The 13,766-nt window shown below is 33.9% G+C and overlaps 2 non-coding genes and 3 pseudogenes across 2 annotated transcripts; 3 read left to right on the top strand and 2 right to left on the bottom strand.

The window, feature by feature from the left end:
- The first annotated feature begins 443 nt into the window (after positions 1-443).
- Positions 444-2,731, top strand: LOC104747226 (ubiquitin domain-containing protein 7SL RNA2-like; annotated as a pseudogene).
- LOC147948113 (signal recognition particle RNA) lies at positions 2,427-2,731 on the bottom strand. The gene has a single exon (XR_015586484.1).
- A 4,278-nt stretch (positions 2,732-7,009) lies between these two features.
- LOC104747235 (ubiquitin domain-containing protein 7SL RNA2 pseudogene) lies at positions 7,010-7,993 on the top strand (annotated as a pseudogene).
- Positions 7,994-9,628: 1,635 nt separating this feature from the next.
- On the top strand, positions 9,629-10,476 carry LOC104747245 (ubiquitin domain-containing protein 7SL RNA2 pseudogene; annotated as a pseudogene).
- Positions 10,477-10,774: 298 nt separating this feature from the next.
- Positions 10,775-11,080, bottom strand: LOC147948114 (signal recognition particle RNA). Its single transcript, XR_015586483.1, has one exon.
- Between the last annotated feature and the right edge of the window lie 2,686 nt (positions 11,081-13,766).

Raw genomic sequence — 13,766 nt, forward strand, 5'->3', positions numbered from 1 at the left:
ACAAACCTGTTCAAGACCAATCTCCAAGTAAGCTAAAATCTTAATCTAAGGGACACAAAAGCATCATACCTTCTTTTAACTCTCTGCAATGTCTTTATTGAAGTTTCTTGCTTAACACAAATTATACACTTCGGAAGATCTTAAAAGCTACTACTAAAGGGAAAAATATTTTAGATAATTCTTTTTTCTTAATGTGATCAGGTTCAGGGTCTTCAAATGGACTAAAACGCTGCGTTTTCAACCCGTTTCAAGAATGCTTAATGTAACCGTTGGATCAAATTAGTAAGGAGAGAAATTGACGGTTAAGATCAACTCAGTAAGTGATATTTAAACCAACTTAACGAGTAAACACTTTGGTCACAAATCATCACTTTCTGATCTCTCAGTATCTTCTTCTCTTCTTCACCAATCTCCACTGATCTTGAAACACCATTGATACGATTATGAAGTTGCTCATCGATACTGAAAGTGACTCATCGTTCTCCATTGATGTTGATTTGGTGGATACACTGTTAGTCATAAAACAGAAGATCGAGAAGGCTCAAGGTATCCCTGTTTGCAAACAAACCCTTTTCTTCCAAGGCGATGTTCTTCAAGAACACTTTAAGATACGAATTTGCCATATCCTAGGAAACTCTCGTCTCTTTCTCTACATCTCTCCGGACGACAACCCTAATCAGAACAACCACGATCAAACCGAGCAATCTCCATCACATCCAATTCATGGATACGTTAACAATCAAGATTTGCCTGTTGTGAGCAACAAAGACTCAATGAAAGGGTTCCTTGGGATTCAAGATTCGCCGCAGGGTAAGAACAACCAACTGTTCCATCAGACAGAGCAATCTCGATTACCGTCAAACTCATTTGGAGAGAGCAGTTACGGTGGGGATAGAGCTTTGCCGCCTAGGGAACAGGTCTGCAAGAAGAGCCAACATGATCGCCCTGTCCAAAGGATCATGGCAAGGAGAATCGATAACGGATCATCACGACCGTCGTATTCACTTGATGAGTTACTTGCCCCTCAAGATTTGCCGCCTGTGACGTTTGTTGGAAGCAAAAGAAACAGGAATCAAGAAGTGGTTCAAACCGAGCAATCTTCAACGTCAGACTCAGTCAAAGAGGTCATGAACATTCAAGTGCCTGTGAAGAAGATGATCAAGACCAGCCCAATGAAGCTAACAGTGATGGTGCAGCTACCATATGAGGAAACCAGAAAAATTCGAATGGAGGTTAACGCAAATGATAGAATTAAAGAACTGAGGAAAGAGCTGGCTGAGATGCAAAATAGGGGTGAGTTAGATCTGCCTCAAGGGTATTTCTTTGTTCACAAACAGAAACCATTGGCCGAAACTAGGACATTCTTCTGGTACGGTGTTGCTGAGGGCGATACAATTGAGATTTCTCGCTCAGTTGTTTATTCTTGACCTCTTTCTCTTTGATCATTAATGGAGCTTAAACTCTCTGCTGCAGTTTCCTACTTTTCTTATAGCTTTAATGTTTTCTTGCTTCGTTCAAAGTTTACAGCTTTCTGCAAATATGCTAAGACATGTATGTAATTACCAAGAAGAGAAACTAGTCCTTGTTGAGTTAGTTTAAGCTCTGTGCATTCGAATGGTCTGATACTTTAAAGATCTATGCATTACAGAAACAAGTTTAAAGATCAGATGTTGATTCTTTGTTGACAAAACAGGGCAAAAGACAGTAAAGTTTCTCGCTTTACTTATAAACTAAAACCCAAAACACTCTGCAACTTGGGCTATAAGGCCATCTTTATAGGCATAACACCAAGGGTGTTCTTAGTCCAAAAAAATTAGAAAAATAATGAATAGTGGCATAAGAACATCAAGATCAGTTCTTAATGTAGAACTGTTCTTGGTTCAGTTCTAAGCTGATGTGGCAAGCTGTGAATGAATACTATTTTTTGTAAACAATTCTTCACAAATTAAAAGAGGATTTGATTGAGAATATATAGAATAAATTTAGACATTAAACTATATATTAATTAAATAAAATGTTTGTGTGCTTTAATTAAGTAATATGTTTGTTTTTTTTAATGTTTTTTTGTTTCATAAAATTTTGGTATTGTATTCTGAATTTTAGTAAAAGTTTTATAAGTTTGCAATTTAAATGTTATTTTATAAGTTTTTATAATTATAATATGTTTAACATTATTATATTATTAAATCTTATGATCTTAAACATGTTCCCCCAATAACTAACTTTTTAACAAAAGATCTTAACTACTGATCTTACATTATTTTCATAATATATTTACTCTAAGAACACCCAAAATAGTTCCCCCTATAAAGATGCCCTAACACATTGCTCTCTGCAGTCTCCTCTATTTCTACAGTCATTTTGCTTTCTTCGAAGTTTGATCCTCTTAAAGCATTAAAAGCTGTAAATTAAAAAGAGGGGGACAAAAAAATGGTGGTTCAGCTGAGGTCGAACCAAGTGGCCATAGTGATTCTGGGCGGCGCGAGCTGTGATCCATCCACTGCTGTAAGCGGGGAGTAGTCGCTGCTCTGTGAAACCAGCCTCACGCATTGCCCTCCGACTTTATAACCCGCCTGAGCCAAGCCTTCGCTCAACCCACACGGACTACTCACAGCTTGGACTGGGCAGCTCAGAAACATGCCAACACCAGAACCGACCAGAGGAAACGAATCAGTGTCCCACCATCTTATAGTCCCCACTTGGGTTACAAGCTCTCGTTACTTAGCTCGACGAAACATACTCCATTTCGTGTCATATATAAACAAACACAAAATGAGTAGAGTGACCGATGTGGGACAAAAGACTTACATTAGTATAATAGTATTGATTCATGACTCATCATTTTTGGTAGGCCCAAAGCCTAATAAAAAGGCCCAATAGTGAAATTGAAGTGATGAAAAGAGCAAATGAAACAAACTTAATTTCAAGCTTTCTATATTCTCCTCAAAGGTTTCCACTTTCTAATGAAAATGAAAATTGAAACGTTTTGATAATCTGGCATATATATAAGAAGATGTACATAAGATCTAATTGTCTTCAATCACATGTCAATTTTTTGTTGCATAAAAAATGCAAAAACTTGTTTATGCCACCTACCAAGATTTGGGCGTCTCTATGTGGCATCAAAGGAGGATGCATCTTTTACTTTTTTTTTATAGAAGAAAAATAAATATAATCCTCTTGCAATATCAATAACAATAGGCATCTGTAACTATGGTACTTTGTTTAATATTATAGGAATATAGAAAGTGTATATATTAGTCATCTCATATTCAATTCACGCATAGAATTAGGAGCTATTAATCGTGTATATTGTTAATCTCCTTCAAGGTGGCTATTTCTTCTGGATGATATATGATCAGTCTTTCTGGTGGCACTTTGTTGATCACAACGATACAATTACCAAACAAAAGCACCATTACTTTTCACGAGCCATTCCGTCACATGAAGAATAGTGACGTACCATATAATTACATATGTCTATGGAATTATGATAAAATTGGTTAAACAATTAAAACGTATGTCAATAAAGCTTTTGTATTTGTGGATATGTTTTGGATAAAAGAAGCTGGAAGATGAAATTACCAATTTTGATTATGTTGAACGTTGAAATTTTTTGGTAATTTTCCCGTTAAAAATATGCTACGTAACAGGTATTTTCTTATATGTTACTTCTCTCTTTTTTTTTTTCTTTTTTTTTTGTTGTCTAGAATCTTTCATCTGTTGATGTAGTGTATGACTGTGCATTAAGCTCAAAAGGATAGTTTAAAGTTTGGTTATTAGGTAGCAACGTGTACTAGAGTCGGAGGGTTTTGATTGTTGAACTAACCTTAATAAAAATCCATGGATTGACAATATAATCTTTAAAAATAACAATAAGTTGAACTAACAAAAGCTCAAGCCAACCATACAGAAACCATAAAATACACCTACCAAAAACCATATATTTGTAATCCTGCCACTATATAAACTCAATCGCACATCTTTAAATTTCTCATCAGCACAAAGCAATACAAGTGAAGCATTTAGCCATAATCAGAGAGTTCATTAACACACCCAAAATGGTATCATACAAGTTCTTTCTCATTGCTTTTTTAGTGAGTCTCTTTTTCTTTAATACGATCAACACTTGCTCGGCCTCGCGAAAGCTTCTCCAGCAACAACCTCTTCCTCAAATTCCAAATCTGCCTCTCCCGACAATGGGACTACCTCCATTGCCGTCAACATTGCCACAACCAACACTAGTACCAACTCTTCCCACAATGCCATCAAGTTTGCCACAACCAAACTTTCCCACAATTCCCACTGCAATGCCTCCAATGCCAACTTTACCTTCATTTCCGACAGTAATTCCTTCTCTTCCAACTAATATCCCATCCATTAATATTCCATTCTTCTCCCCTCCGCCTTCTACAACTACATCGAGTCCTTGAATTATCACTCCATGTGATTGATGTATCTTTTATTATATTATTGTTGTAATGAGTTGTTTCACTATTCTTGTGTCTTTTGGTTTGGTTAGTTACTCATACCGCTGCTTGATGCTTTGTAGTTGTACCTTTAATTTTTGTTGTATTTTGTAATGTTTTGTGTGAAAGCATATATATATATATAACCATTCAAGGTAATTTGTTTGTTTCAGAAAAGATCGGTTGAGTAAATGAACCGAAAAGATTATGAACCAATCATAATTTCCCATTGCTTTCATTTAACCAAAGCTTCCTAGTGTGGTTGGACATACTTATATGATTAGTGGGGGTTACTTCCCAAAATTATTTTATTAAAAAGTAATAAAAAATACAAAAAAGAGAGAGAAAGGAAGAGAAACTTTTCTCAAGTTACTAGGGGAAGTAACGTTTCTCTCTCTTTTTCTACACGTGTCAATCTGTTATTAATTACATATTAATTTTTTTTTTTTGAGCAATGGTGGACGGTTCTCCACTAATGATGCTCTTAGCTCAAGATTTACATAAATATACTGTAATATAACATTTTTAAACCTTTAAACTTATAATATTTAAAATACATATTTGTTACACATAAATAATAATGTACTGTATATCTCAAACCCTAGCAACAAGGCTGCGGAAAAAAAAACAGGAGAAAGAAAACGTGATCATTGTGATCAATACCATATTAATGCGTAAAATTTTGTACTTTTCTCGTAACGTAGAAGCAGCCCATCAACTTCCACTCCCACAACGTGTCATGATTTTGCTATTCCAAGCTGAAATCGAAAGATTCGGCCACCAAAAGATATGTCTTCAATATAGCCCTATCCAACTTCCTAACATGTTTTATGCTGACAATATAAACAGCTTAAAATTTTCCAAAAATGGGAGAAACAAAAAAAGACTAGCCGTATAATAAAAATGGTAACAAAAACGCAAGTGTAATATTGTTTGAAATCCTCTCGGCCATTTTCTATTATATATAGATAGATGCACCCATCATCGAGTCAGGTGACATTGGCATCTATATATATCTAAAGTTGAAAGTATTTTAAGTCAATGTTAGCTTCATTGGGCTGGTCTTGATCCTCTTCTTCACATGGCAGTTGAATGTTGATGACCTCTTTGGCTGAGTCTGACGTTTGCTCGGTTTGAACCACTTCTTGATTCCAACAAACGTCACAGGCGGCAAATCTTGAGGGCCAAGTAACTCATCAAGTGAATACGACGGTCGTGATGATCCATTATCGATTTTCCTTGCCATGATCCTTTGGATTTTCACAGGCCGATAATGTTCTTCTTGCAGAGACCTGTTCTCTTTTGCATGTGGGTAGTTTATAACGGAAGTATTTCCGGTGGCTCTTAATATAGCTTTCATTTTTCATGACGAAAAGAGCGTTTAAAGATTCTGTAATGATCCAAATATTCTATTATTGCATGCATTATCATTATCTCGTTTAATCGTAACTTCTTCCCGTTTTTACATCAATTTTTTCTTTCAAAATGGCTAAAATATATGTGCCACATCTTCTTACATATTGATTTTTTTCCCTTCTTTTAGGCATATCATGTATTATTTTCTTGGTTACATTTATTTTAAAAAATTGTTCTTACATATATATATATATATATATATATATATATATTTAAAGTCAAGTTGAAACACAGCCACTAATCAAGTTATACTATACATTTTTCATAAATAAAGATTATAAAATATTGAAAAGGTTAAATAGATGAACTAAAACTAAGGCCATGGTTGTTGGTTTTTAAATAGTTTTTAGATTATGATTTTGGTTTTTTGATTTTTTGGTTTTTAGTTTTTACAATAGATATTAGTTTTTGATTTTTTGTTTCTATTTATAAAAGAAACAAAGAAATAGAGAAGAATAGTCAGTATTTTCGTAAAATCTCAAAATAAGTGGATTTTGGTTTTTTTTTTTTTTTTTTTTTTCGTCGAAAAGTGAATTATATTGACGAATTAATATAGTCTGAATACAATTGTTGCAGTAGCCAAGCAGGTGGTCTAAAGCATTCAAAATAAAAAATACAATGAATACATCCAAATTTAGCCAAAAGATGAGGAACAACATTGCATGATCTCTTACAAAAGTTATAGTGGATTTTGGTTTCTATTAAGAATTTTTAAGAAAACCTAAAAACTAGTTTTCCTATTTTTAATTTAGAAAATCTATTTAGTTTAAAATCAATGGAGAAAAATTAGGTCTTTGAAAAAAAAAAAACTATTGTAGAATGTACTAACATTCAAGACGTCCGTACCTTCAAATGGAGCAACTACATGGGCGGAAACTAATATTTTTAATCAAAACGCTGATTTTAAACCGATTTCAAGAATGCTTAAACTAACCGTTAGATCATATCAGTAAGGAGATTAATCGACGGTTGAGGTTAATTGACTAGAGGATTTTAAGTGACATTGAAACGAAGTAACGAACTTACGAATAAACCACTTTGGTCACAAATCATCACTTTCTAATCTCTTTGATCTTCTCTTCTTCACCAATCTCTACTGATCTTGAAACACCATTGATACGATTATGAAGTTGCTCATCGATACTGAAAGTGACTCATCGTTCTCCATTGATGTTGATTTCTTGGATACACTGTTAGTCATAAAACAGAAGATCGAGAAGGCTCAAGGTATCCCTGTTTGCAAACAAACCCTTTTTTTCCAAGGCAATGCTCTTCAAGACGAATTTAAGATACGATTATGCCATATCATAGAAAACTCTCGTCTCTTTCTCTACATATCTCCGGACGACAACCCTAATCAGAACGTCAACGACGATCGAGTGCCTCAAACTCCATCAAATCCGATTCATGGGTTCGTTAACCATAAAGATTTTCCTGTGATGAGCAACAAAGACTCAATGAAAGGGTTCCTTGGGATTCAAGATTCGTCGCAGGGCAAAAACAATCAAGTGCTTCATCAAACAGGGCAATCAAGTGCTTCATCAAACTCATTTGAAGAGACCAGTTACGGTGGGGATCGAGATTTGACGATGGAACAGGTCTGTAAGACGAAGCAACATGATCGGCCTGTGACAGTCCAAAGGATCATGGCGAGGAGAATCGACAGTGGATCATCACTACAGTCATATTCACTTGATGAGTTACTTGGACCTCAAGATTTGGTGCCTGTGCAGGTTGGAAGCAGAAGAAACATGAATCAGGTGGTTCAAACCGAGATATATTCACCGTCAGACTCAGTAAAAGAGTTCCTTAGAATTTTAGATTCTCCTGTGACGAAGAAGATCAAGACCATCCCGAGGAACCTGACAGTATTTGTGCAGCCATTTCAAGAGACCAGGATGATTCCAGTGGTGGTTAACGCAAATGATAAAGTTGAAGAACTGAGGAAAGAGCTGGTTAAGTTGCAAGAGAAGGGTGAGTTAAATCTGCCTCAGGAAGGGTATTACTTTGTAATCAGAGAGCTAACATTGACCGAAACTGAGTCATTCATGTGGAACCTTGTTGTTGACGGCGATATCATTGAGATAATCCGTATTAATCAGGCTTAAACTCTTTGGCAGTCTCCTCTGTTTCCTTGTAGCTCTTAGTCTTTCTTGAAGCCCTTGTACCAAACTGCCAATATTGTCTTCTTATACATAGAACAATAACACTATATGGTACTTTGTTGAAACCTATTATACCACATTTTTGTTACAGCTTTCAGTATTTTTCTTGAAGTTATGGGTTCAAAAGTTCTCATTTGTTAGGATGTTTCCAGAGCCATGAAGACTACGATGCACGTTCATGTGAGTTTTAAGTCTATCAAAGGTTTCCAAGCCAAATAGCAAGTGAAATGCTATCCTTAAATGAGTTCTCCTCATGGATATATGTGTATATGACTTTTTGTGAAAGAACTGAAGCTATATAGCAAAAACGTACGTACCTATGATTTGATTCTGTTTTTGCTCTGTTCCTCGGGATATGATTTTAAAAGCTCTGTCTTTTTGCGATTCTTGGACGCATGCATTGCAGTAGTTTGTGGATGAACAGAGATGTTTATAATATCAGCAAGCAATTCTTGAACAAAGATGTTTACATACACTTTTATAGGCGGCCGATATGATAAATAACCAACATGTGCAGGTCCTCATGGTCGGTGATTATATATATGAGCTAGTTTTATATGATAACCACCCAAAATAGTTTTTAGCAGAAGATAAAATAGCAATCTTTCTCAGGTTTCTATGGATATACGTACAACGTTTGTGAAAAAGGTCGGTCGTCTAATAATTGTTTGTAGATGTGACATAATTATGGAAGATATTATAGAATGATTAACTAAAATCTAAAAGTAATGATTTTGGAACATTTGTGCACACAATTATTAGCACTCTTTTTGTCCTATTAAGGAACATTTGTGCACACGAAATCAGTTGAGAATAAAAAGTACTTCACACAACTGCAAATTAGAATGATTAACTAAAATCTAAAAGTATATTTTTTGAGCTAAGAAGAGAAGCTTGTGTGTTATTTGACTGACCTCATGACAAAAAGAGTGCTTAAAGATTTCATAATGATAATGACCCAAATATTATATAATCGATCTATGCCTTTGACCCCATGAAATGCATAATCATTTTTTCATGTAATCTTAACTATTTACTATTTTTAGTTCATTTTTTTTCTTTCAAAATGGCTAAGAAAAAAAAGTATAGATAAACACAACCACTAATCAATACCCACGGTATAATATACATTTTTTTTTAATAAAAAGTTGATAATAAAACGTACTTAATACAAGTGAAAACAAGAATGATGAACTAAAAATATATTTTTTTTTAGATAGTGAAGAATTTTAAAAACTGCATATAGAAAACAATATAGTTTGATTATTTGGTTTTAAAATTTTTATGGTTTATTTGCAACTATGTTACCATTCTGATGTTGAAAAAAAAAACAATGTAGTTTCGTTTTAGGTGAAAAAACTTAAATGTTTTTACAATATATATATATCAAGCTCTTCAAATGATATTTTTAATCAAAAAACGCCGCGTTTTTAATCCAGTGGTTAATCTAACCGTTGGATCATATCAGGAAGGAGAGCAATCGACGGTTAAGATTCGTCAACTCTGTATATAAAAACTCAACTTTACGGTTAAACACTCTCGTCACAAATCATCATTCTCTGTATCTCTCTTCTTTGCTCCATTGATCTTGAAACAACAACGTTGATACGATTATGAAGTTGACTATCGAAACTAAAAGTGGCTCACCGTTCTCCATTTTTGTTGGTTTCTTGGATACAGTGTTAATGGTGAAACAGAAGATCGAGACGTCTCAAGGTATCCCTGTTCGCAAACAAAACCTTTTCTTCGAAGGCAAGTATCTTCATGACCAATCTGAGATACGATTACGCCATATCGGAGACAACTCTCTTCTCTTTCTCGACGTCTCTCCTGACGAGAAGCCTAATCAGAAGAACAACGATCAAACCAAGCAATCTCCATCAAAGCCTATTCATGGGTTCGTTAACAAACCATTCCAAAAGATCACGGCGACGAGAATCGACGACGGATCATCACGACCGTCTTATTCACTTGTTGAGTTACTTGCCCCTCAAGATTTGCCTCCTGTGACGGTTGAAACTGGAAGCAGCACAAGAAACAGGAATCAAGAAGTGGTTCAAACCAAGATATGTTCATCGTCAGACTCAGTCAAAGAGGCCGTCATCAACATTACTCCAGATTGGCCTTTGAGGAAGAAGAGAAAGATCATACCGTCGATAAAGATGACAGTATTTGTGAAGACAATTGACGAGACCAGGATGATTCCGGTGGAGGTTAACGCAAATGATAAAGTTGAAGAACTGAGGAAAGAGCTGGGTAACTTGCAAGACAAGGGTGAGTTGAATCTGCCTCAGGAAGGGTATTACTTTATACTCAGAGGGCGAACAATGATTGAAACTGAGACATTCATGTGGAACCTTGTTGCTGACGGCGATACAATTCAGCTCAAACTCTTTGTAGCCTCCTCTTACTATCTCAGTAATTGATTAAGATCACTCTGCAAAGAGTAAACACTGAGTGTGTATTAAGGTATGAACAAAAAGTTCTTATTAAGATGTTGTATCAAACTGGTGCTGCGGATACTTGACAAGTTCTCATTAGGGTTCAACTCTCTGCAGTCTTCTCTTTCTTATAATCTTTTGCTTTGTTCAAAGTTTGCTATCTGTTTCATAGCTTTTGGTCATTGTATGTGTTCTCTCTTAACGCATAAACCCTAACCAATCCCAAAACAAAAAGCATAATTGTGAATGGCTTAAAACGATGTAAATTTAAAAGAGGGGGAAAAAAAATGGTGGTTCAGCTGAGGTCGAACCAGCAGGCCATAGTGGTTCTGGGCGGCGCTGAGCTGTAATCCGTCCACTGCTGTAAGCGGGAAGTAATCGCTGCTCTGTGAAGCCAGCCTCACGCATTGCCCTCCAACTTTAGAACCCGCCTGAGCCAAGCCTTCGCTCAACCCACACGGACTACTCACAGCTTGGACTGGGCAGCTCAGAAACATGCCAACACCAGGACCGACCTGAGGAACCGAACTAGTGTCCCACCATCTTATAGTCCCCACTTGGGTTACAAGCTCTCGTTACTTAGCTCGACGGTATGCACTCCATTTGGTGTCATATATAAACAAACACAAAATGAGTAGAGTGACCGATGTGGGACAAAAGACCTACATTTCGTTTTAATTATATGACTTGTGAGTTAATGTGGGCCAAATCCAGAAAAAAAATTGTGTGTTACTGACTTACCTCATGACGAAAAGAGCAATCAATCAAACTTCTTCAGTTCAAGCTCTCTCTCTATTCTCCACAAAGCTTTAATTACAATAAGATTAAGATTATCAAAATAAAAAAATTTGAAACGCCTTCATTATCCTTGATTGATCTTATATAAGAAGATGTGCGTATATAAGATCAAATGTCAAAATTTTGTTGCATAAAAATACATAAACCTGTTCATGCCAAGCAAGAGAACTCACATTCCAAACACATTGGATGTCTATGTGGCATCAAAAGAGGATGCATCTTTTACTTTTCTAGGAGAAAAATAAATATTATGGAAATGCTGTAATCTGTAAGTAGAAATTTCCACATCTTCACTAAATAAGTAGATATAAATAAAAAAACCCTTTGCAGTCTCCTCAATAAAATACTTTTGTTCATTAATATCTCATACGGAGGGCTCAACTCTCTCCAATCTTTTACTTCCTTAGACCATCCGCATCCCAGCAACGATGAATCGTTGTATCGTTGCGCAACATAATATATTTTAATATTATTATATATTTAAATAAGAAATCTAAAAAAAAAAAATTAACTTATTAAATGCTGCCATCTGTCCAGAGTAACGATTCTTCATTTCCATGGGAAGCAACGTTACTTAGTTTTTTTCCTTTTTATTATTATTTTTAAGTTTTTAATTAAGAGAATCTCTAAGAAAACCACCACTAATGGTGCTCTTAGGACTGGGAGTTGCTGAACAAATTTCTAATAAATAAAAAAAGAAATATATTAAAAAAGTAAGAAAGAGAATGTAAAAGCATTATGTAAATCCTTGATTGAGAAACGGTTCCTACATTATTTGTACAGGTGGCCGTTTATTAGTGGTCTAATTTTAATAAAAAATGAAAATATTGTTATATAATTAAAATATTTTTACTTTTCTTTTTTTTTAAAGAAATCTTCCCATTTCCACCATTGGAGAAGGCCTTATAGCTACCACTTTTTATTAATCATTTCTTGCTCTTTTCAAAAACATCTTCTATATATTAAAAGAGAAACATTTTGGAGAAAAAGCTGACATGTCATCGCCAGAGAACTCCGTAGCCAATTTATTGTTTACCCTTAGTATTCCATAAATAAAACTGTGACTGCTATGTATATTTCTTTTGTCAACTGCCACTGATATTCAATTTATTTATATACACAATATTTTGCTCATATAAACTGGCAAATATTGTTCAGAAATTGATAAATATTATCTCTTACATATTTTCAAAATTACATTAATTTTATTGTGTATTGTAATATAATAATATAATTATATTATGAGATGTAAAAAAATATATAACTAAGGTGAAATAATAATACCTTTCTAATAATTTTATAAAGCTCTAATGGTGAAGTAATCGAAAATCATTAAATATATAGGGGATTTATATTAAATTTTCATTAGTATAACTAATGAATATTTCATTCAATATTTGAAAGAAATCTATACTATTAATTGGGGAATACACTTAAGAGTTAAAAAAAATTATATCAAATATCCATGCTGCCAAAATGATCCAATTTACATATTAAGAAGAAGATTAAACAACAGATTTATTATATTTTAGGATATCCTTCAAATTAGTTCCATAATAATCATGTTATAAGAATTTTGTGTGGGTATATTCATGTATGGCAAAATACAGGACGAGAATTTTGTGTGAGTATCTCATTCTAAAATATATACATCTAGGTTAAAAACATGAAATAAATGAAACTGAAACTGAATCCAAACTTGATTTAACATACTTAAACAAACAGTTGGAAATGTAACGGGTAATAATTTGGGTGTAACGGGTCGAGTAACGAGCCATATAGTAAAAAATCAATCCCCGATGCTAGGTTTTTACCACAAGTAAATGAATATAGTATTTATACATTTATTAGTATTATTATTCTTCAAAATGGTTAAATACCGATAACAGGTACACTAAAATCATTTTAATACATTAATATAAATTCACACATTTGCTAAGCAAATACAACCACTAAAAAACATGTCTATAATTTTAAACTATATGAATAATAATGTGAAATAAACTGATTACAAAATTATATTGTAAATTTTAAAAATGAATAAACTAAAAATTATTATTGCAATAAAATAAATTTATCATGCGGTGTACTACGGGTTCCAATCAATTTATTAATTTGTAACTAAAATAATGAGTAAATATAAGTAACTAACATATATAATTTTTAAACAATATCCACTAATAATAGTATTAAAATCGTAACATATTATTAAAATCACATAAATGGTATCAAAATTAATAAACAAACTCTTAAGTAAAGAACATGAAAAACAAAAAATATAATCTATAAATTTTTGTCCCATGGTGTACCGCGGGTTCAAACTTAGTTTTAATATATTTAGCATGACGTATACAGAACAAGACGAGTATCTCATTCTAAAATATATACATCTAGGTTAAAAACATGAAATAAATGAAACTGAAACTGAATCCAAACTTGATTTAACATACTTAAACAAACAGTTGGAAATGTAACGG

The sequence above is a fragment of the Camelina sativa genome, chromosome 2, assembly GCF_030686135.1.
Source record: "Camelina sativa cultivar CO46 ecotype springtype chromosome 2, ASM3068613v1".
Classification (NCBI taxonomy): domain Eukaryota; kingdom Viridiplantae; phylum Streptophyta; class Magnoliopsida; order Brassicales; family Brassicaceae; genus Camelina; species Camelina sativa.